We start from the raw sequence: 24,992 nt of genomic DNA, 5'->3' as shown, positions 1-24,992 counted from the left end.
ACTTGCCTACGTCTGCTGCTATTAGTCATTAACATAAAATGTGCTATTTGTTTTATACATGTCCTCCTTGCATGGACCAAGTAGTGTGTGCTCCCCTCTGGGTATAGACCCCACCACCCACTCACTCATCTTCATTTCCTGACATGCCCGTGACTACTGAACTTTGTCTTGGTCTTCTGAATTTTCTATTTTGCAAATTTTTAACACAACGGGGCTGTGCAAGCAGTGATTGCTTTTCAGTCTTTTATCTAGTCCTGCGCACTCAGACACATCCAGCAGCTCCCTCCTTATGTGCGCCACAGATTGTTGTGAACCAAACCTCTTGTTAGTTTGCACAGTGTCACCCAATAGTCCATGGATATTGTTGTCTAATATGTGTCACTACTATGAATGTCCTGTTTGAACAAGCCAGGTTTTGTGTGCGTCCCGGACTAGAATGATGCAAAACAAATGGACTGCTGAAGCATCGTAAATTGAAATGTACATTAATTAATGCAGTGCAGTTCACTTATTGAATCATAAGATAGTTTGCACAATTGAAATCAGCCTCTCCAATCATGCAGCTGTTGGTCCTGGGTTAGACTCTAAGCAGGCAGCACTGTGCTCACATGAATATCGAGGTCGATCTTTGATTCGCTTAAGCTGCCTGCTCTGTATTCTCAGTGGAAATGATTTAGCAATGCTTATTGTGCAGTGTAGGACACAGGGCATGGTGGGACACTGATAGCAGGACATGATCGCCGCAATAATCAGAACAGCAAAACTTTAAGTACTAAGTCAGCAGGCAGAAGCCTGCTCCAGATTCCAGGTCTGTCCGTGCACACCATTATGCTGCCAATGCACATTCCAGATCTGCCAATACATATCACAGGGCTTCCAGTGCACATTTCTGGGATGGCAGTGCCAATCATAGTGGTATCAGAGCCAATGCATGCCAAAGAGCCCTTAGTGCGCAATCCAGTTCTTCTGGTGCGTCCAAGGAATATAAGCGTTTCTTTGCCCTGCCCTCTGCATGATCCGAGTGCCCCTTGTTTGGTAAAGTGCAGCCATGTGCACTTCATTCTACACATATCCATTGTGCTTTACCGCCACAAATAATGAAACACACAATAGCTGCACTCTTACACCTAGAGATCTTAAAAAAGATGCCAATGATAATTATTTCTTTCGGCCTCGCCCATCTCCGCCTCCATTTGGTTCCCAGGAATGAGTCCCACATCTATGATTATTATACCTTCATCGGTGCCATCCCAATTATTTTCAGGGAGAGAAATGGAAGTTCTCCAGCGGCTTGGCTTGCATCCTCCCACCCGCCAAAAAAAAGGGCTTAATGGGGAGCCGAGGCCAATGGGCAATAGATCAAGGGAGCCGCAAGTCAAAAAAGTTTGGGAACCACTGCTGTAGCCCTTTGAGTTCAATGGAGTTGTGCGCCTGGAGCTGTGGGTCCCGCCAGTAATTGCATGTGAAAGGTCCTCTTCCCCCCCCTCCTCCTACACGTCCCATAAATCATTGGTTCAAGTCCCATGAGCCCTCATACCTTGCGCTGTTCTTCACAGTGAGATGTTGTTACACCCTGTCTGCCGTTCCCCCTCGCCCCCCAGCAGGGAGGCACAGAGATGCCCTCCCATGAGAGAGGAAGAAGGAAGAACACGCAGAGAGATACTGACCCCCTCGCCCCATGAGAGAGGCACAGAAAAGGTGGGTGGAAGAATGATGGGTGGATGGATGGATGAAAGGGTGGATGGATGTATGGATTCAAGAATGAAAGGGTGGATGGACGGATGGATGTAAGGATAAAAGGGTGGATGGATGAAGGATGGATGTATGGATGTAAGGATGAAAGGGTGGATGGATGGAAAGAAGGATGAAAGGGCGGATGGATGTAAGGGCGGATGGATGAAGGATGGATGTGTGAAAAGGTGGGTGGATGAATGATAAGTGGATGGGTAGATGGATGGATGGATGAAAGGGTGGATGGATGAAAGGGTGGATGGATGAAAGGGTGGATGGATGAAGGGGTGGATGGATGAAGGATGTATGTATGGAAGGATGAAAGGGTGGACGGATGAAGGATGGATATATGGATGGATAAAAGGTTGCATGGATGAATGTGTGAAAAGGTGGGGGGGATGAATGATGGGTGGATGGATGGACGAAAGGGTGGATGGATGAAGGATGGATATATGGATTGAAGGATGAAAGGGTGGATGGACGATGGATGGATGTATGGATGGATAAAAGGTTGCATGGAGAATGATGGATGGATGTGTGAAGAGATGGGTGGATGAATGAATGGAAGGGTGGATGGGTAATGGAAGGGTGGATGGGTAAAGGATGGATGGATGTATGGAAGGATAAAAGGGTGGATGGAAGGATAAAAGGGTGGATGGATGTATGAATGGAAGGATAAAAGGGTGGATGGATGAAGGGTGGATGGGATGAGGTCTAACAGGCGCATTTATGGTTGTTGATGATGAGGAGTACCAGTTTCTAGAAACTTTTGTCGGAAGGGGGTCCTTGCGCCTAAAAAGGTTTTCCAAGGGGGTCTCGGCATAAAAAATATTTGGAAGACCTGTCCTAGAGGGACTCCCATCTATCATCTGAACAGAGGTCTGACAGGAGAGGCCAGTAACATTCACACACCATACTAATCACATCTGTCATTTGAGCAGTATGAAAGGAGGCCAGCCATTCTCCATTCACTGCTACCCGTGTTTTTTTTTTTTTTATTAGCTCACCTAACTCTATGAAGGAAAGACCAGCCACCATTCACAGAAATCGCAGAATACTGAGGTTGACTTACTTTACGTCCAAAACCTGCAAAGATGTTTAGGCAGCAGCCCTTCAGTCACTCGCCAATGCAATTTAAGTTACCCTCGCTTGTGGTGGTATCGCAGCCCCAAGGCCAACAAACAAGAAACCAGTTTGCTATAAAAATGTAAAAAAAAAACCCGCACACCACACAAAATGACTGTGCGCCATCGAACACAGGAGAGGGCACCGCTTTTACCAATATAACCCTATGGCGTTAACAACGAGGCGACACAAGACATCTCAGACCCACCAAACATTTGACAATGACAAGGATGAAATAAAAAGCTTGCATTCACAATCTTTACTACTTACAATCATTTCTTCGGGAACGTACTCGGAAAATATTCACACAGCCTCCTAAAAACGAACATCGAGAAACGGGTTCTGACGAACAGACCAAAGAATCGTAGCGGAAAGACAAATAAAATGCACTCAAGTGAGAATTGCGCAAATAGATGTAAACATCAGCCATCACACGGAGGCAGCCCGTTCTCCCGCGTATTGTACAAAAAACGCGCCATCCACGTTTGCGCGAAACGCAGCACATCAGAATGCAGATACAGTGAAGACAGGAACGGAAGGGAAGACACGTTCTCGAAATCCTTTCGTCTTAACAATTCAAAGCCGACCAACTCTTTCATACTGCGAACGGGCAGCAAAAATGTTGGGTCATGTAACCGGCATTGCTTTGGGCCTGGTGCCAGCAGCCTTGTCAGGAAGAGCCGGCTTCGGCTCCACACTGACAGCCAGCTGGCAAAACATTGGGATACATCACGGTACCGGTGCGGGTGGGAGACGAGACCACCGCTACCAGCGGTGTGCGCAGGTCGCCTTGTACCGCTCTTCCTGACAGAAGTGCATTTGGCTCACAACGTACCTGATGCGTTTCCGGGATTTGGGTACTTTCTCTCAGTTAACAGAGTCCAGACCCCAGCAGCTGGAAGAACCCTGTGGCCCGGCCATGCGAAGAGGATCGCAGTTAGCGAGGAGAGTGTGCCCCTCGAAGCACTTTCCAGAGCTCCGCGGCTCTAAGGAGTACACTTCCGGCGGCAAAGCGCCAAACGGTCGGCACCTTTGCGTCAAAGCGTGTCGCTTCCTGTGACGCCCCGTCAGCAGGCGCTTGCCCTCAGACGCACGCTCAGGAGGAGGAGACTGAAGAGTCTGGGTGGCTCTCAGCGCGACTCTCCTATTGGCTACAGCTGGGAATGTGAGCGGCCCCCCTAAAATACGCCCATCACTTTTCAAAAGGAAGTTTAAGTGTCAGCTCGCGGACTTTCGAAGAATTGGAAGCGGTGAACGTTTTTTTCTTTGCTCTAAATGAATGAATCCAGCAGCAAACGATTATAAATAAGGCGATATTGAGTATTGAGTGGTAGGCAAGGGGAAATAGGCCAATGCGGAAGGAAATGGAGAGATTTAATTATAGTGTCCAGATGAAAGACGAATCGTGAGGAGTCGGGACCGAGAGACAGAAACGAAGACAAACTTTACGCGTGCAAGTGATGAGCCCAAGTGAAACTAGTGAAACACACTTTGGCAAAACCAATAGGTCTGGTCTGGACAAGTCTATGTAAAGAAAAAGACGACAGCAGGTTGCAGTAATAACTGGTTTATTACAGGAATTGTCAACACACAGCATGGGGTGGGTGAGAAAGAGGGGACAGGAGACGAGCGTCTGGAGTGGCAGGTCATCATCTGGCGTATGTCAACATTCCAGAACGCTCAGCTGATGACAGGGGAAGAGGAGGGCAGGGGCGGCTGGTGACATTTGAAAGTGGTGAGGCGTAAATACTGCACTGTGGCGAGCGCGTGCAGCGAGCGCGGCCCAAACACCTATGGGGGATTCGGGGTTCTCCCACGAGAACATTTTGAAAAAAGAGTGGGCAAATGGTGCATTCTTAAGCACCCTGGACTCACACAGGCACACTGCTCACCCTGCGCTTACACAGACATCAACAACCCTGCACTGTCACAGACATCCCTCACCCTGGACTCACACAGGCACACTGCTCACCCTGCGCTCACACAGACATCACCGACCCTGCACTGTCACAGACATCACTCACCCTGGACTCACACCGGCACACTGCTCACCCTGCGCTCACACAGACATCACCGACCCTGCACTGTCACAGACATCTCTCACAGGCACACTGCTGACCCTGCGCTCACACAGACATCACTCACCCAGGACTCACACAGGCACACTGCTCACCCTATACTCACACAGACATCACTCACCCAGGACTCACACAGGCACACTGCTCACCCTATACTCACACAGACATCACTCACCCAGGACTCAATTTTGTTCACTCTCCCTTGCTCTTTAAAATGGTGGTGCCTGTGCATACATTAGTGCAGACGCAGTGTGTCAAGTTTGGCCACCCTAACTACGCAGCCTCCTTTCAGCTGCTTGGCGAGCTTGGGAGCGGCCTGACGCAACAGAAGGCCTGTTTATGCCAGCCACCACTGGCGAGTCAGACTATGATATTACCAAATCCATACAATGCTCATCCTTTAGAGATGCCACAGTCTGCTCAACATCTCGGCATTTTGCTCAAGTTGCCACTCCACACTGTTTGTGAGGCCTGTCTGCATGAAACGCTGGAGCCAGTAGGTTTCCATATTGAAAACATAATGCAATGCCACATAGAAGCGACAGTAGCAAAACTCTACTAAAGCACTGCGGCATGACAAAATGAACAATAGACACATTCTGAACTGAAAACTGGCTAGCTCATCAATATACATACAACTGTGATGAGCAAAAAACACGGAGCATGTATATGTTTCACTTTTTAACAATCATTGTTGCTTAGATTTAGGTGACCGTTTTGACCAATAATTGGTAATTGTCCACAGTTACACAACGTTGTGTTTCATCTATCCCTAAAAGAGAATAATATTCATAATGTGTTTAGAACCGTTCACAAAGCGACTCGTCAAATGGATGGTGATGTTTACGTCAGAGTGGATGACGTAGGACTGCTAGGGTTCGAACCTGGTATTGCTGCAGCAAAGGCTTAACCCATGGAACTATCCTACCAGTTGGAAGTCATCTAGAATAGACACTCTCGCTCAGTTCTGCTACTGATGACAATTGTTTGACATGCATCAACTTCAAGGTCGGAAACAGAGCAATGATGTTATAGCGCTATGCATTATCTATGTGAAGAGGTCAAGAGATGAACGCATGAACACTTTAACAAACTGACAAATCAATGCAGTACTCGTGAGGAGGGTTGGCGGGGGGAGGGGGTCGCAGTGGGGGGTGCGCCAAGGGAGATAACATTAAGAAAACTTACCTGACCGCCTCTACTCCTGGTCCGCGTTGGTGCCTCATCTCCAAACAGGAACCGGAACAGGAACAGCAGCACCGAGTGGCAACCCCTAAGCCAATCTGCAGCGCCAGGGCACAGTTAATCCTCGCCCACAGCACGCCCATTAGGAGACCTAATGGGCATGCGCTAACAAGTTAAAACACAAGTGCGCATGCGTGGGCACGGTGCGAAAATTCGCCCTCCGTCCCCACTCATGCGCACTTGTGTTGTGCTGCTGCCCCATGTCTGACAATGCATGTCAGTCAACATGACGCGCGGTCTAACGTCATGCTGGCTGGCATGCATTGTCAGTTCTCCCTCGGCGTTGGTCTTTGAACTTAAGTAAACTATTCCGTTTATCCAAAAATTATTTTTAAACACAGCGCCCCCTTCCAAAGTCACTTCCAGGTGCGACTGCAACAGTTGCACTGCCCTAAAGCCATTCCTGCTCCCAGCAATGGGGCAGGACAAGCATTTCCAAAAATGGGGTCAGAGCTAACCTTCTAGCCAATATATGAGGAAATGATCTATGTAAGTGGTGGGGAGTTATACTTCCCCCAAATTCCAACAAGCAAAACAATTTAACAGATTTCTTGTACGTGGTTTAAGGGAGAGTAGACTTCTCACCTGAGAATTTTTTAAAACTTTTGGGATCAAATTTCTAAAATGCAGAAGACCCTATGGGACATTCATTAAATATTCCAGTACTTTCATGGTGCACCAGGGCAGCCTGGCTTTTCCTAGGAGTAAATCAGATTTTTTTAATGTCGTAAGTCAGAAATAGCTTTCACTACACTCATTTTTCATGGGTGAATCCCTTGTGAATGAGTACATTCAATATGCCAATGCCAAAAATGTACCATGTATACTGGAGCCACAGTCATGGGTACCTCTAAAAATTCACTCCGGTATAGAAGGGTTAGAATTTTGCCATTGACACTCCTGATGAAATGATTACAGGAAATGTTATGACAAAAGTTACGTCAAATATTAGTTCCAACATTTTGCTATGGATCTACCCCATATGCTAAGAGTTACATGCATCATGTCAGGGCCTTCGGCCAGGTGTGGTTACGCGTGTTCTGTGTCCCTGCCGCTGGATATGACTGGGTTGGCGGCTTTCTCAGTTAGACTATTCGAGACCCCACAGCCAATGATGGTGTCTTCATAGAAGTATGTCAGGGCCTGCAGATTTCCATAGGTAACACCCCCATCCATACGTTGCCCTTGTCCATAGGCAAGATTAACCTCCAGTATGCCAGACCAGCACCACACTTGCACTCATAACAACCATGCACACACATTTTCACTATATCTCTTGCACTCTTTCTTACCTTTGTACTCTGTCACACACACACTGACAGACACACTTCCATTAGTAAATTTGCTATAATTGTGTCAGAGAAGCTTGCCCTGATGCTTTACCTGCCTTGCCTTTTAGTGAAACTTAATAAAGAACAGATTCTCTATGTTTTTCAAAATAATATTATATTATCTTGTCAATGTTTGTTACAAGCATGATGTGAATGAAAAATGCACTTCCTTAAAATAGCTGTGTGGGGCTTATAGTTGGGTTCATGTGTGGATCAAGCAGTTACAGTATTGGAAATTAACGAATACACATTCTAACATGTAGCATCACAGCATCCAACTGACCCGATGAAATGCTTGACTTCTTCGGCAACCATGGATTTCATCTAGTAACACATTACATTTTGGAGTTTTTGAGAGTCAACTTGCAATGTAAAAGAAAACTACATGTCTCGTGATGAAGCATTGTGGTGAATGGAAAGCCAGCAATGGCTGAATCTGACACACGTTCGTCAATCTACCACCGTATCCCAAAGCCTCCGCCCTAGTCTCCTTCTTCGCGCCATCCCACATTCTCAGTCCACTCTCCCTTCTTGCACCAATCCTGTTGTTGCAGATGGAATTAAGTATGATTCTAGTACCACGGAAAGAACAGGTATTTTTATGGGTGCCTTTTTAGAAATGTGTAGATTCATGAGAGTTGAGCAATTTTTATATGTGCACAGTAATAGGTGTGCTCATGTAAGTGCTGGATGATGGTGAATAGCGTGAGGGAATGCAGAATGAGTGATGCGAGTGCAGGGTGTAAAATGTGGTAATGTGAGTGTCGGGTGAACCGCATGAATGCACCGTGAGAGGAGGGCCCATGTGACTGCCAAGTAAGAGGAGTGCATGCAGAGTGAGCGGAGCAAGTTCAAGATGGTGTGGGCTGTGTTAATGCAGGGTGAGTGGTGTGCCTGTGTGTGGTGCATGGTGAATGGCAAGAATGAAGAGGTGATCTGTGAGAGTGACTGGTGAGAGGAGTTAGTGGCGTGTTCCTATGAGTTCCGACAGACTGTTGTCCCTGTGTGCAGGCAGGGTGAACATGGTGTCTGTATGAATGCAGGCTGAAGAGTTTGTTCGTGTGAGTGCAAGGTGAAAGGAGGAAGTGAAGAGTAAATGGTATGACTCCTAGGTGAGTGCTGTGCTTGTTTGTGTGATATGAGTGCAGGGTGAGTGTTGCACCCATGTGAGTTGAAGATTTGTGTGAATATGTGAGTCAAGTGTGAGCTGTGTGAGTGTCAGGAGTGCCTATTTAAATGCACCATGAGAGGAGTGACTGTAGGGTTAGTGATGTGACATATGAGTTTGGGTGTGGGTAAAAGTACAGAGTGAGAGAAATTAATGCATGGTGAGAAATGTGCTTGCTTGAGGGAGACTGCAAAGTGAGCAGTGAGAGGGACAGGTGAGTAAAGTGGCACATGAGTACAGGGTGAGTGATGAGCTTGTGTAAGTGCAGGGTGAAAAACGTGAGTGCATGGTGAGTGGTGTGAGTGCGGTGTGATCACTGTGAGTGCAGGGTGAGGAGTGTGCTGATGTGATTAAAGGGGAAGTAGAGGGAGAACGGCATGAGTTCATGGCGAGGGACGAGTGCATTGTGGTTGCTGTGAGTTCAAGGTGTGCTTGTGTGAGCGCAGGATAAGAGGAAGAAGAACGTGTGAGTGTGCCAGCTCCAGACCCTGTAGCCCCTGCACTAGACAACTGCAAAGCTGAAGAGGAGTTCAAGCATCAATTGCAAGATGGTCACCACTGTGGTAAACTACAAGAACATGGATTCGGGTTCACATCTGCCCAGCTGCAGCCTAGGAAAATCTTTGGTCTACAAAGTTTTCCACTTTGAATTTACAAAATGCAAGCCTTGCTGGTAACAGATATCAGCTACATAAAACGTGCTGCACATAACTGAACCTAATCAAACTCGTTTCAATGAAGAATGTACCATATGTCTATACCTGCTGGCCAAAATATTTTCTGGTTTTGTAGATTTTTTTAACAGTACACACACATGCTTGAGGTCACTTCTGAGCAATTACCAACGAGTCCATGGACATTTTAGGACTCAAGACCCCGCCAAGCCGGGAATTAAACCCTGGTCCCGGGCTAACCTCTGCTTCCAGGTCTGCCTCCTCTAACCAGTGAGCCACACTTCTCCACATAATTACAGAAGCTGTCAAGTTTCTCACCCCAAGATTCTAAACTTTGAGACCGATGAGCTATCCTACATTATTTCAAAATATTGGGGTATTGCCAGAAATGCATTGGCCAGGGTATGATCTTCAAGCTGCAAATCCCACAGAGAATGCCCCACAGCCCTTAAACCGGATTTACTATAAGGCACTGAACACCAACATAAAATGTGGCAGCCGTGTGCATGTGGAAGAACAGGCGCTTCAACAGCTGAGCACTGATTTTGAGGCTACGCAATAATGGTCACAGTATTCAAGTGCAACAAAAGCTTGTACATTTCTAAAACAGTTAAAATTGCACTCAACGCTTCAAAATTAATGCCTTCATTGAAAAATAGTTGTTAAGGTTTAAAAGATTCCAACAAAGCAGTATGTCATAGCTCTGGGAAACCAACATTAACGACTAAATTACAACACAAATGAAAATTAAGTAACAATATATTCTTAACAAAATGTTCTCTTGCAGACTCTGTGAACATAAACAATTGGGGAAGTGTGTAGTTCCTACTTGTGAGATGCCATTTCACTACATGCATTCCCCCACTGCGGCAGTAAAAATGAAATAAAAAGTAAGAAATATCGAATAGGCAGAGTGGGGACACATGGGATACTGGAATCAGTCAACAAAACAACAAACTCTCCTTAACCAGTTCCAAAGGAACGTAAATGCGCTTTTGAAGACCTGTGAAAAATGTGTGTGTGTGTTGGAGATAAGACGCTGCCCGGGATCAGACACAGGACGGAGGAGGAATGGGAGGGGCAGGGGTGTTAAATTCCTTTTAGCCCCGTCAAGCGTGCAGCCTGATCACAGGTATCTGGAGGCAAGTCACAGGGCAAGTGCAGGTTCATCATTATGCATAGCGCTTTCATGCGCTAATGGCCCTGTTAATCACTGTAGGGCAGTGTTCTTCAATCTGTGGGGCGCGCCCCCCAGGGGGGGGGGCGCCACCATCCCAGGGGGGGCGCGGACTCCGCTCAAAAATCTTCCCTTTGTTTCTTGTTTTCCTCTGTCCCACGCCAATGTTCTCACCCATTTCAAATGGGGATTTTTGATTGGCTGCTGCTCCCGTTTTCTCCAATCAGCACGCAGGGGAGGGGGGGAGGTGTTGGGCTGATAATCGGCCATAACGGAGGTTTTGATCATTATGCGTGCCTTGTAAAAGCCTCCTAGCACACAGCAATTTATCTGTGCATTGCTGCACTGCAGGGAAGCACTTTAGTCTGTCTGCAGGTGACCTCGTGACCTCGTTAGTATTCATACATATGGCAATCACACCAAACGCAAACAAATCACCCGCACACACACCTATGTAAGGTTTTCAATATGCTTTTATTCTGGGTGGCGTGGCCTTCATTAGTGGAGCTTCCTTTTGCATTGCCATGTTTTGTTTCCCTTTCTCTTTCTGAACGACGCGTAAGTAATTTACCGAGTGCTCACTCATGGAAGAATGGACTGCTTGGTGGAGACAATTGGGAGGTTATGGAGGATATTTACGTGGCAAAACGGATCGGGTAATAGTTCGCCCTCCAAATGTAAGTGCCTCAAGACGTAGCTGCGCAAGGCAGGTGGAGTTGGACGGGGGCTGGCACTTATGTCCTGGATGCTACAGGGCCGCCCTGCAATGTGGTTATCATTCACCCACTCTGGAACCCTTCTGTGCTGTCGGATTTCAGTGCTGGGCTGCACTGTTTCAGTCGCACGGTTTGCAAAGGGATGGTGTGAAGCTGGCAATGATGTTGGTTTTTCCTTTTTTTTTTCGTTTTCTTTTTGTTTTTTTATTGCAATATTAATACAGAAGCGGACTGTATTTGAAATAAAAATGTCCTAGTATTTCCAATATGCAGTTTATCACCAGGCCCAACACTCTGTCTCCATACTATCCAGAATGCCGTTTCATTTTGCTTATAAATATGACAGGTTGGGGATAAATAATATTTTAACATGTATGATTATTTCATGTTAGAAATGGAGGGTCAACAATAAATACGTCCGAGTGATCACCAGAGTACAAACTTTGCAGGAAGTCACACAACCGATGCCCTGGGATACCCTGTTCCAACGCCCATTTGTGTCTTTTTTTGCAATTTAAAAAGAAGTGCAATAAAATTAATAAATTGCTTCCCTGTTTGTGCGAACAGCTTTACGTTGGAGATCCTTTTTAAACAATCTGCACACATACCCTGTTATCATAAAAATAATCCTGAAAGGTAAAATATGAAAACTGGTGACAAATACAGTCACATGGCTACAGTTCAAAAAACATAGGGGGCACGAATAAAAGAGCAATTTAAGCAACATATTTTGCTATGTCACAAAAAAACGATTTAAAATGCATTGACAAAGAATTTTTAAAAAACTGAATAAAACGGAGTTGTTGGACGATAAGTACATGAAGAGAGTCTTGGGACAGTCCTTCACAGGTGAGTCAGTTTGGGGGCCTATTGCATTCTTCCCTGAGAAGGCTGGTGAGAGGACAGGTCTGTGTATGTGGGGTGAGAGTGAGGGTCGCACTGTCCATGGTGGTGGCTGGAGGCCATGGACCCAGGGCCACCATAGTCCATGCTGGCCGAGGAAGGGTGGGAGAGATAGGTTAAACCAAAAATGGAGGGCCCCGAGTTAGTCATGCTTTCCACATAGCTGTTGCCCACGTAGACGGGGCTTCCCTGTAAATGCGGATTTCCATAGCCATTGTTGCCCTGCAGTGAGTGGGCCTCGTACTCCGGCGTGACAGCTGCCGTCCCCGAGTACCTCTTCTGGGGAGGCGGGCAGTTGTTGAGGGGAGGCGGATATGACGTGTGCAGGTTATAGGCGTTCTGGTGCGACTTGGTGAAGGACGGGGGCGACTGGGGTTCATAGGGCACGCTGTTCACCAGGGAGTGCATGGAGTTCAGGTACCCCCCGCCCATCGACTGGGGCAGCGGGCTCCTGCTGGGGGACTGCCCCCCGATGACGTCATCATCCCCTTGCCCTTCTGGTCCTTTTTGTATTTCATCCGCCGGTTCTGGAACCAGATCTTGATCTGCCTCTCGGTGAGACTGAGCAGGCTGGCCATCTACACCCGCCGGGGCCGGCACAGGTACCGAGATATGCGGGTGGCGGTCAATTGTGAGTGTACCAGATTCCAGAAATTTCTGTCAGGTGAAGGGGGGCCCGACATTTCAAGAAATTCAGCTGGGGGGGCTCAACCTACAAAAGTTTGAAGACCTCTGCTGTAGGGAGAGGAGAAATTCCTTTGTCCCCTCGTCCCCCCACTCTTGTCCCCCGCACTCCAAACTCTGGGGGATATATCCCCCTCGTCCACCACACTTCCTACGTCGATGCTTGGTGTGATTGATCATGAACCTCAGACTCTGTGTGCAGGCAGGGTGAACATGGTGTCTGTATGAATGCAGGCTGAAGAGTTTGTTCGTGTGAGTGAAAGGAGGAAGTGAAGAGTAAATGGTATGACTCCTAGGTGAGTGCTGTGCTTGTTTGTGTGATATGAGTGCAGGGTGAGTGTTGCACCCATGTGAGTTGAAGATTCGTGTGAATATGTGAGTCAAGTGTGAGCTGTGTGAGTGTCAGGAGTGCCTATTTAAATGCACCATGAGAGGAGTGACTGTAGGGTTAGTGATGTGACATATGAGTTTGGGTGTGGGTAAAAGTGCAGAGTGAGAGAAATTAATGCATGGTGAGAAATGTGCTTGCTTGAGGGAGACTGCAAAGTGAGCAGTGAGAGGGACAGGTGAGTAAAGTGGCACATGAGTACAGGGTGAGTGATGAGCTTGTGTAAGTACAGGGTGAAAAACGTGAGTGCATGGTGAGTGGTGTGAGTGCGGTGTGATCACTGTCAGTGCAGGGTGATTAGTGTGCTGATGTGATTAAAGAGGAAGTAGAGGGAGAACGGCATGAGTTCATGGCAAGGGCAGTGCATTGTGGTTGCTGTGAGTTCAAGGTGTGCTTGTGTGAGCGCAGGATAAGAGGAAGAAGAACGTGTGAGTGTGCCAGCTCCAGACCCTGTAGCCCCTGCACTAGACAACTGCAAAGCTGAAGAGGAGTTCAAGCATCAATTGCAAGATGGTCACCACTGTGGTAAACTACAAGAACATGGATTCGGGTTCACATCTGCCCAGCTGCAGCCTAGGAAAATCTTTGGTCTACAAAGTTTTCCACTTTGAATTTACAAAATGCAAGCCTTGCTGGCAACAGATATCAGCTACATAAAATGTGCTGCACATAACTGAACCTAATCAAACTCGTTTCAATGAAGAATGTACCATATATCTATACCTGCTGGCCAAAATATTTTCTGGTTTTTAACAGTACACACACATGCTTGAGGTCACTTCTGAGCAATTACCAACAACAAAGTGTGACTGAAATTAAAAAATACCTAACCGTAACAGAGTTCAACAATATGAGAAATTATTCAGATTTTAGCTCATATAATTGTAAATGTAAATGTACAGGAATTTATAGAGCGCAAATCACCAACCGGTTTCTAAGCCCTTGCTTAGGGAACCCATCCTGGTATTCCCCTGTGAGATAACCCCGGCAGGGTATCCGCTAGGTGAAAGCCAGGCATCCCGCCGCGAGGGGCCGTTGTGGAGATTAAGCAAGCTATTGCCCAGAGTCGCAGAGTGTGACCACGTGAATCGAGTAGGCACCGGAACGAGAATTGTCGAGTCCATGGACATTTTAGGACTCAAGACCCCGCCAAGCCGGCAATTAAACCCTGGTCCCGGGCTAACCTCTGCTTCCAGGTCTGCCTCCTCTAACCAGTGAGCCACACTTCTCCACATAATTACAGAAGCTGTCAAGTTTCTCACCCCAAGATTCTAAACTTTGAGACCGATGAGCTATCCTACATTATTTCAAAATATTGGGGTATTGCCAGAAATGCATTGGCCAGGGTATGATCTTCAAGCTGCAAATCCCACAGAGAATGCCCCACAGCCCTTAAACCGGATTTACTATAAGGCACTAAACACCAACATAAAATGTGGCAGCCGTGTGCATGTGGAAGAACAGGCGCTTCAACAGCTGAGCACTGATTTTGAGGCTACGCAATAATGGTCACAGTATTCAAGTGCAACAAAAGCTTGTACATTTCTAAAACAGTTAAAATTGCACTCAACGCTTCAAAATTAATGCCCTCATTGAAAAATAGTTGTTAAGGTTTAAAAGATTCCAACAAAGCAGTATGTCATAGCTCTGGGAAACCAACATTAACGACTAAATTACAACAAAAATGAAAATTTAGTAACAATATATTCTTAACAAAATGTTCTCTTGCAGACTCTGTGAACATAAACAATTGGGAAAGTGTGTAGTTCCTACTTGTGAGATGCCATTTCACTACATGCATTCCCCCACTGCGGCAGTAAAAATGAAATAAAAAGTAAGAAATATCGAATAGGCAGAGTGGGGACAAATGGGATACTGGAATCAGTCAACAAAACAACAAACTCTCCTTAACCAGTTCCAAAGGAACGTAAATGCGCTTTTGAAGACCTGTGAAAAATGTGTGTGTGTGTTGGAGATAAGACGCTGCCCGAGATCAGACACAGGACGGAGGAGGAATGGGAGGGGCAGGGGTGTTAAATTCCTTTTAGCCCCGTCAAGCGTGCAGCCTGATCACAGGTATCTGGAGGCAAGTCACAGGGCAAGTGCAGGGTCATCATTATGCATAGCGCTTTCACGCGCTAATGGCCCTGTTAATCACTGTAGGGAGAGGAGAAATTCCTTTGTCCCCTCATCCCCCCACTCTTGTCCCCCGCACTCCAAACTCTGGGGGATATATCCCCCTCGTCCACCACACTTCCTACGTCGATGCTTGGTGTGATTGATCATGAACCTCAGACTCTGTAATAAAGACATCGTCATTTGAAGATGATGAGCCACCAACTCCGGGCTCTGCGCCATGATTAGAATGTCGGCAAGATAAATAATCATGTGCACTCCCTGCTCCCGCAGGGGGGACACTACTGGTTTCATCACCTTGGTGATCCACCAAGGAGCCGAGGAAAGCCCGAAAGGAAGGGCCGAATACTCATACCACCGACCTTTCCATTGAAATTGCAGGAAACAGCGGGCGGAGGGAAAATGGGAATGGACAGGTAGGCATCCTTGAGATCCAACCTGACCATCCAGTCCCCCTGCTTTAGTAGGTCAGTCAGAAAATGGACCTCTTCCATTTTGAAATGTTTGTGAGTGAGGTACTGATTGAACTCCCTCCAATTCAAAACCAGTCTGTGACCACCACCTTTCTTTTGGACTAAAAAGACATTGCTGCAAAAGCGGTGAGGCCTGCCATCGCAAGGCGTAATCGCGTGTTGTTGCAGCAATTCTGCTATTCTGGAGTCTATAAAAATGTTCTCTTTTTGGGAAAAATGGAGAGGTTTGGGCAAACTGTCCTGACGTGGTGTGTCGTAGAACTCCAGATGGAAACCCTGAACCTTCTGAATTACCCACGCATCCTGCGTTATGATACGACAAAGATCTGAGTTCGACCCCCCCAATGGTAGTATAGATACGTCTGATAAGCCTACCTAAGGAATTCTGTGCCTGGAAACCAGCTCTGTTTCCACCTCAGTGGAAACAGCTTCTGTTGAAGCATCGACGAGTAGGGTAGAAGGTGCCCCCTCTTGTTGAGTCCCATTCTCCTCGTCCACAATCATAATCACCTCTGAGGGGACCTTGGTTATAGCCACAGCCTGACGAGCGACCCCTGCCTCGTCCGGCCCTGTTAAAAAGGCCTTGCTGGAAGATGCACTTGATACCTGACTGCGCCTTATCCAGGGAGGTGAATGGTACTTCGATACATCCTTTACGAAGCGGTCTCCGAAGAGATTACCTTCGGCCAGGGGGCCGGGTTCCGCAGCAGCGAGATCTGTAAGGTTGGTGTCCATGCACATAAGCAAAGACTTATGCCTTTTGGTGGGTATGACATTGCCTAATAGGCAAATCGCCCCCCTGGGTCCAACCTGCTAGGATATCCGGGTCTACTGGGGTTGCTGCTTCTTTGGCCACCAGGGCCATTTCCAGAATTTTTGCTAGCTGTCCCACAACGTCAAGGAGCTTATCTTGGCACCTGCGCCAAGCGCGGTCGATCCCCTTCTTGGGATCCTTAGCAAACTTTTTCAGAAAGGTGAGGAGACTGACGTCTATCTCCGGGGGGAACAGCCATGACAACGCAGGGATTACCCTGCACTGCCATTACAACGCAGGCATTACAACGAAAGTCGTTACAACGACTTTCGCTGGAGGGCGCTGTTGGATAGGGAATAGTTGAATTTTCTATCCAACACCTTCCCTACTGTTAACGTGGGCCGGAGTTGGAATAGAAAATTAAACTAGTCCACTATCTAGCGCCCTCCAGCGAAAGTCTTTGTAACGACTTTCGTTTTAATCCCAGAGTTGTAATGGCATGCGTGGTAATACCACGCGTTGTCATGACATACAACCATCTCCGGGGTCTCTGCCACCTTATCTGGTACCTCAGGCTGAGGATATTCGGACCTAAGCCGGTTTCGAACCTCCTTGTCAAAACCTTTACGAAGGTTCTCATGAAGGTATTCAGTAACTTCTGAAGCCGGGGACCAATCCGAGGATCTGGGATGCACAATATCACTAGGATTGAAAGTGAACGGAGTATTGGGTGCACCTTCAGGGGCGGCGGAAGTCGCCGTCTTTGCTTTGTTTTTGGGAGGGAGTGGTAGTATCCCTATCAGTATCGGGATAAACTTCTCTTTACTCTTTGCCTTGCCACCAATAGAATATCCATGCTTCCCCAGGGAGGCAGGGGGTAGGTAGTTTAATGCGCTGGCATGCAGCCATTGACTTTCCAGCGCTGCGCCTACAGTTGGTGGAGTACCTTTTGCTTTATCCTTAGTGAACGCATGCCTTTTAGCAAAGCTTTCAAGTTGCTTAGTGATAGGTTTAAGTGCAGCAGCTAGAGCTTGTTGCACAGTGTTTGGTACTGTGCTCTCAATAGCCTTATTGACTGAGGATTGAACGTACAGAGCGTCCACAATATTATCTTCAAGTACAGTCTCTTGCTGTCCTTCATAATACACCTCCTCTAGGCCATCTTCATATGTCACCCAGTCATCCATGATTCCTTAAAGACTGTGGTGTAATATACAGAGTATTACTTAAAGGCAATCTGCATAACTATATATCCAATTAATAATGAGAAGTAAAGGAGGGGGCAGCCCACGTTGCACACAATCACTGATGACCAACAAAGTTTGTACCAGACCCCCTCAGCAAAGCTGTAGTCAATTGTTCTTGCAACCCCCAAAGAGGTGTAGGAGCCAAAATATAACTTTTCTGGAGCGTTTGCTCACTCCTCCAGGCAGATATTCTTCCAGCTGACCCAGGCGTCACCTCCACCAACTATTTAGCCTGAAAATGCGGGGATTTATTGACTCTCTGCACGAGCACGGCTTGCGCCGCCCAAAGTGAGCCCTAAACAGCCCAAAACTAGCCCAATGGGATCTCTTGAGCAGCGCACGCCCGCCGTGAACCACCCAGCTCCAGCGTCATGCTTGGGCAAGTAGGGAAGCCCAGAGCACCTCAGCGCTTAACGCGCAGCCGAGAGAACGGCCCGAAGTGACCATGATAAGTAGTCTGGTACCTGCGCGGTTAAGACGCTTGTCAAAGCAGAAAAGGAACAACTACCAGCAAAGCTGAACATAAAGGACAAAGTCCCGTTGCAGCGCGCCAAAGCCCAAAAGCGACGAAGCACACTCAAAATTGAAACAAAACCTTAAATAAATATAGCGACGGCAATTATGCATCAATAAAACATAAGCAAGTCAAAATCAACACATAATTTATAATAAAAGCAGATAAAACATCAGCACATAAGGAACACTAGATGGTCACTCATCTCTTCTGTGAGCAGCAAAGAAAGAGGATGATGGGATTGGACTCAGGGCTCTTATGGAGGGCCAAGGAGGCGTTACCATTGCAAAGCATCATGGGCAACGTTGTTTGTAATAACTAATTGAATGTTTTAATTGGCTGCTGTGTTTATACAGTAAAGAAAGAAATAGCATAATCCGAAGCCTCCGGTCCTGTAATAGAATCCCAACACTTCTTCCTCCTTAAGGAAGAACAAAGAATGGTTGAACTAATAGTTACAAATAAAGTCTTTGAGTCTGCTTGGTGGCACAACACTGCGTCCACACCCCTTTCTCGTTGGTTCAACACTCTCACTCTCCTGTGCAGGCTCACTGCAGCCCTCAGTATCTGTCCCTGCGGCGTTCTTGTCTGATAAACTCTCACTGTGTCTAGAGGAGGCAGAATCATGTGTTTCCTGTGCCACATCCATTTTGTCTTAATCATCATCCCATGAATCTATTCTACACCCTCCAATGGCTCTGCGTACATCCACATCACCACCACTGATGCTGCTGCACTTGCCAGGGGCTAATCTCGAGAAATGCCACTCTCTACAATCGCTGAGTAAAGCCGATTTACAGAAGACTTTCTCAACCTTAAGTGGTTGTGAATATCTATTCTGCCCCTTGGCCATGAGTCTGCTATATTTCACACAAACTATATCACCAGTAGACACTTGTACAGGTTTGCTGCTATGTTTTCTGTCGTAGTGGTTCTTACTGTCTACCTGTGTCTTTTGAAAATGTAGTTTGACCGTGTCGGGTGACTAGTCTGCTCTCTTGGCGGTGGTTTGCCAGCCCACATTGTCCTTAGACATAGGTGCCCTTCCTCTCATTAGCTCAAATGGGCTGTGCCCTGTACTATTGTATGGTGTTATGCGATAAGCCCACAATGTCTTGCCTATTTAATTTCTCCACGATAGGTTGTTGGTGGTGGCAGGCTGCAAAATTCCGTTGATGACCCGGTTGAACCTCTCTACGGCACCATTGCCTGCAGGATGGTACACTGAAGTGGTTTTGTGTGCAATCTTATTTCTCTTCAAGTAGTTACCAAACATCTCTGAGAAAACTAGGGGCTGTTGTCACTGACAATGCATTCGGGCAGCCCTTCCTTAATGAATACCTCATCGAGAAATCGCAGAACACTCTGGGTATCGGTTTTGTTCACGAATCCCGCTTTAGGTCATTTTGAGAAGTGACCGATGATCACCATGGCATAGACCTGTTCGCCTTGATCAGCGATGGGTCCCATGATGTCTATGCTTAGGGTGACGTGGGGGCCTGTACGTGACCTGGGACTTGTCTGATTTGTTGCACTGCAAGCAGTCACTCACAACTCTTTCAGTTGCTAGATCCACACCTGGACACCAGTACAAATTCCCGATCCTGCTTTTGGTCTTGCCTATGCCCAGGTGTCCTTCAGGGCATAATTCAAGAATGGCACAACTTAAGGTGGTTGGGGGTATTACCTTGCCACTCCTTAAGAGTAGCCCCTCTTCAAGTCAAAGTTCATCCTTCACTTCCCAGTAGGGCAACACTTCCGTCTTCACATTTTTTTAATGGCCATCCACTCATAACTATGTCACACACAGTGCTCAAAGTCTTGTCTTTACTAAGTTCATTCATCCATTTTTCTAGTAAAATGGCGTGTAGTTCCTCATGCACACTGGCAACCCAGAATTTCTCATCTGATTCCTCACTAGTTTCTTGGGCTAAAATTGGTATTCTACTCAAGAAATCCGCCACAACATTCTTCACACCAAGTAGTCTTGGGGATGCAACATAAAGTCCCTTGGCGGTCAAGACCTTGGTGAGGGGTTTGTGGTCACTTCTCAAACTTACCTTACTCCCCCACACCAACTGTCGGAAGTGTTCCAGTCCCCACACATGCCAAGATTTCACGCTCTTCTGTTGGTGTGAGTGAGCCTGTACCCTTCAAGTCTATTTGAGTTAGCACAGCGCCCAAACCCCTACCACTTGCGTCAGTTGTCACTATACTTTTCAATGATGGGTCAAATTCTTGCAAGGGTGGGGCGGCGCAAATATCGTATTTTAGCATGCAGAAGGCTTTCTGGCATTCTTCTGTCCATATAAATTTGTTTTTGTTTCTTAGTAACTGTCTCAGTTCAAATGTTTTTGATGAAAACCTCTCAGCGAACTTGGAGTAAAATTCTATGAGCCCCAAGAAGCAGCGAAGTTCGTCTTTGTTTTTAGGTTCGGGTGCACTGGAAATTGCATCAAGAAGTTCTTTTTTAGGTTTGATCCCATATCTGAGATCGAGTGCCCCAGATAAGTGACTTCTGTGCGTGCGAATTTGCATTTGTTGTATTCGGCTGTAAGACACTTGTTCTCCAGGATTTCTAGCACTTGCATCAATTTTATGTTGTGTTCTTCTTTATTCTTGCCCATGGCAAGTATGTCATCTTGGAATATTAGAATGCCATCCACCCCCTTGAATGTCTTGTGCATCAGTCTTTGGAACATGGTGGCAGCCAATGCCAATCCAAAAGGGACTCTTTTAAAACAGAAACACCCGAAGGGGGTGACAAAGGTGGTTAGGCTTCTGCTCTCAGGGTGTAAGAGTATCTGGTGATAAGCTGCCTTCAAGTCTATTGTCGAGAAATACATGATATCCTTAGTGCAGGCCAGCATCTCATTGATTTGTGGGAGTGAATATTGATCCACTAGGATGCTTTCATTAAGATCGCGGAGATCGATGCACCGTCTCAACCGTCCATTGGGGCATTTAACCACGACCATGGGAGACACCCATTCAGCGGATTCAGCTTTCTCTATTATGTCGTCTTGTAGTAATTTCTCCAAATGTTCTTTCACACCCTCTCTAATGGAGAATGGAATGTTTCTAACTTTATGTATCACAAGGATGGCATCCTTTTTTACGCAAATTTTATGTTCAAATCCTACAAAATGACCAATTGATTCAGTAAATACCTGGGGGAATCTGCGTTTGACTTCCCTGCCAATTCCTTCTTCACTCTCTACACTGAGGACTGGCTCTTCACTATTCGGGTTGAGTACAATGCCCTGCTTCCCTTGATCTAGCCACCCCAGAACTGATGGCCCAGACCAGGATACGTAAAGCTTGCCTAAAGTTTCTCTCCCCTTGAACATTGACTTTAGTCTGCTAAATCCCTCTGATTTGATGGGTTCACCTTTGAATGTTTTCATGGAGACATCAGGGGGGTTCCAATTGTTCACCCAGCTCGGGGAGAAACTCCTCTTTCCATACCTTGGCATTCACTATGGTATATGGTGAGCCTGAGTCTGCCACAATTGACACCTTCACACCACCAATACACACATTACATATGGGTTGTTTCTTAACCAATCCCTCATCATTTCCTTCAACATCTAAAACACAGACTTCATCTATGTTGAGTACAAACATGTCCATCTCATCTGAATGATGAAAACTGGTTTCATTCTCCATAAATTTCACTATCTTAGGTGATCTTTTGTGACATACTTTTTGAAAATGGCCCACGACACCACAAAAGGAATATCTGTACTTTTTAGCGGGGCAATTTCTGTCATTGGCTAAATAATTAGAGCTGCTGCATCTACAACATTTCCTATTGGTGTTGCTCATGCTTCCTATGTTACTGTCATTTTTGGGTTTGTCCTTGTAAAAGGGTTGACCTGCCATGGGTTTCCTCAACCCCACTCTGGCTACAATGTTTTCCTCTTTCTTTTCTTTACTTTCTGCTATGACAGCTTTTGCACATCTGCCAGTCAGTTCCGCTCTTCTGACAATATTGATTATGTTTTGTAGGGGATACTCTCCTTTGGCCCACAAGTTGTCTTGTATGTCAGCATTAGAGCCCTGCATTACAATTTGGTCGCGGATGAATTTGTCGTGTAAATCACCAAATCGGCATGTAATGGCTAGGTTTTTTAGTGCTGCTACATAGTCATCTACGGACTCATTCTGGCCTTTCTTCCTTTGGAGGAACCTATACCTGTCCACACCTACACAAACAGTAGGTTTGTAATAGCAATTTAGATCATCAATGGTGTTAATATACACATCACTCTCATCAGCTGCTCTCGCCTTTTTGTTGATTCGCTTAAAAACTTTTATTCCACCTGCACCCAAACAATGCATCAACAGTTTGTATTTCCTTTCTGCCTTTAAGTCTTCTTCATCCTCTATAGTTTTGATCAAATTTGTGAAGTGTTCTCTCCATTCCTCCCATTTGACAGGAGATTCTCCCTCCCAGCCAGGAATGATGCAAGTGGTGCCAAGTTTAATAAGTATCCTGTTGCCATTTTTCCAGCATGAGGGATTATGTGTCAGAAGTGCTTCACTGTATTGTGTGAAAACAGAGCGTGGGGGCGCTGAGTTATGTGGGAAATAACAAGTACTGTATGCTTGTTTGCTGTGCCAATCAGCGCGGATTGCCACGAATGGAAACTTCCTATTAAGTTTCAATTGCTCAGTTCAATTGTCGTGTAGGTCAGAAACTTCTAGAAGAGCAAGCGGTGTGTAAAGGCTTCCGATCGATATGAGGAGATTGGTTTAAACAGCTTGACTGCAACTTGGGTGTCACGTGGTTGCGCCGGGAGGAGTGGAGCGTGATATTGACAGTGCATAGTAAATAATGCACCTAAGATGGCCGGCGACGTCGTTGACGCGCTGCATCACGATCAGCTGACGGTTTCAGAATGATGCCGAGGACAGCTGACAGTTGCTTGGTGACAGTTGATGCTGGCGGTTGATGTTTCGTCAGTGATGTGCTCTGTCAATAGTCCCAGTGTGAAGCCGTTAAAAAGTGACGGTTGCAGTGACAGTTTACACAGGGCAGATGCGATTTCATTCAGAAGTGCTCTTCCTAAAGTATGCTAGTTGACGCTGAATCAGTTTCTTGCACAGTGTCAATCATGCTTGATTTCCTAGTGCGCATTCAATCAGTTAAGGAGCGCCGAGTCAAATCTTATATTAACAAAGGAGCTGAGTTGAATTAAACTCGTTCAGTGCACATAACGGCTGTTATTCCTGTGTATTCATACGTTTCAAAATTCACTCCCTCTCAAAGTTTTTATCTGACCTCGTATTTTCAGTCTGAATGTCCCTCGAAGGTTTTTCCTTTCAGCGGTTGACAGTAGTAGTGTCACAGAAAGTTGTACGTTGGTTCTGCTGTGTTGGCCCTCATCGCCAACTTGTAAAGAATAAGATGACAGCTGGTTGCAGTAATAGCTGGTTTATTACAATTCAATCGGGGCCGCCAACAACAGTTCAACCGTGCACCTCCTCAACAAGAATATATGAACACACGGAGCAAACAATATTGGAGACCAGCAAATTACCTGTCATAAATATATCCAGTAAGAATCTCAGTAATGTTGAAATAGAAATTTTGAGTAGAGGCTTCAGCTTTGTTCCATCCACATCCTTAGATAAATTCCAACTGGAAAAAGACCTTCGATCATTTTTTAGAAAAATCAGACTCAAACGATTTTTTGAAAATAGAGATAGTAGAGTCCAGGAAAATATATCCGGTTTAAAACCCAAATCCACTTTTACACCAACTCTTGGCATGGTGGGTATAAACATTGAGTCCTTTGAGCTGGCAGTGGAAAGCGGTATAGATAAACTTCTTGACAACAACAAGAAGCCGCTTTCGTTCAATATCACAAAGAATGAGAGAGAAGCTTTAGACAAATTAAGGAATGACAATTCCCTTACAATCAAGCCGGCAGATAAGGGTGGAGGAGTTGTTATCTTTGATACTGTTAATTATGAAGAAAGAATGCTTAAGTTATTAGAAGTAAAAGAACATTACGTTCATACCAATGCTAGCTGCCTTGCCAAGATGTCACGAGATTGTATAACCCTTCTCACCAATGCGAAAGATGAGGGTTATATTTGTGAAGAAGAGTTCAAATTTTTAAATAATCTGGAACCAAAAAATCCCTGCAATTTACGGCCTTCCAAAGGTACATAAGCACACACTAGACCCCCCTTTGAGACCCATTGTGAGCAGTATTGACTCCTTATTAGAGCCATTAAGCAAATACGTCAATCATTTTTTTGAGGCCCCTGGTGTGTGGCCTTAAGTCATATGTAAGAGACTCTGCACACATCATATCTTTGGTTGAGGGATTACCATTCTGTGAGGAGACTCAATGTCTAGTTACTCTAGACATTGAGTCTCTTTACACAAATATCCCCCAGGCAGATACAGTCAAAGTTATTGATGACCTTCTTTCCAACCAAGACCTTGGTGGTGCCAACAAAGATTTTATTGTGGACTGTGTGCGTTTGATTCTTACAAACAATATTTTTTTGTTTAAGAATCAATACTTCAAACAACTCAAGGGGACCAGCATGGGGGCCACACGTGCCCCCAGTCTGGCCTGTTTGTATGTAGGGAACTTTGAGGCTAAACATATTGATAATGAGCTGGCC

At 46.0% G+C, this 24,992-nt stretch overlaps 1 protein-coding gene and 1 pseudogene across 1 annotated transcript in view; both read right to left on the bottom strand.

Moving 5' to 3' along the window:
- The window catches only part of NUP50 (nucleoporin 50), a 96,694-nt gene extending 92,683 nt beyond the window's left edge, over positions 1–4,011 (bottom strand). Inside the window, exon 1 of the mRNA XM_086952742.1 lies at positions 3,692–4,011. The gene's annotated coding sequence lies outside the window, so the exon portion shown is untranslated. The remainder of the gene's footprint in view (positions 1–3,691) is intronic.
- Positions 4,012–12,088: 8,077 nt separating this feature from the next.
- On the bottom strand, positions 12,089–12,831 carry LOC147733843 (homeobox protein Hox-A3 pseudogene; annotated as a pseudogene).
- Positions 12,832–24,992: the final 12,161 nt, after the last annotated feature.

Source organism: Lissotriton vulgaris, chromosome 1_2, assembly GCF_964263255.1.
Source record: "Lissotriton vulgaris chromosome 1_2, aLisVul1.2, whole genome shotgun sequence".
NCBI lineage: Eukaryota > Metazoa > Chordata > Amphibia > Caudata > Salamandridae > Lissotriton > Lissotriton vulgaris.
Note: the sequence above shows the minus strand (reverse complement) of the source record. Positions and strands in the feature narration are given on the sequence as shown.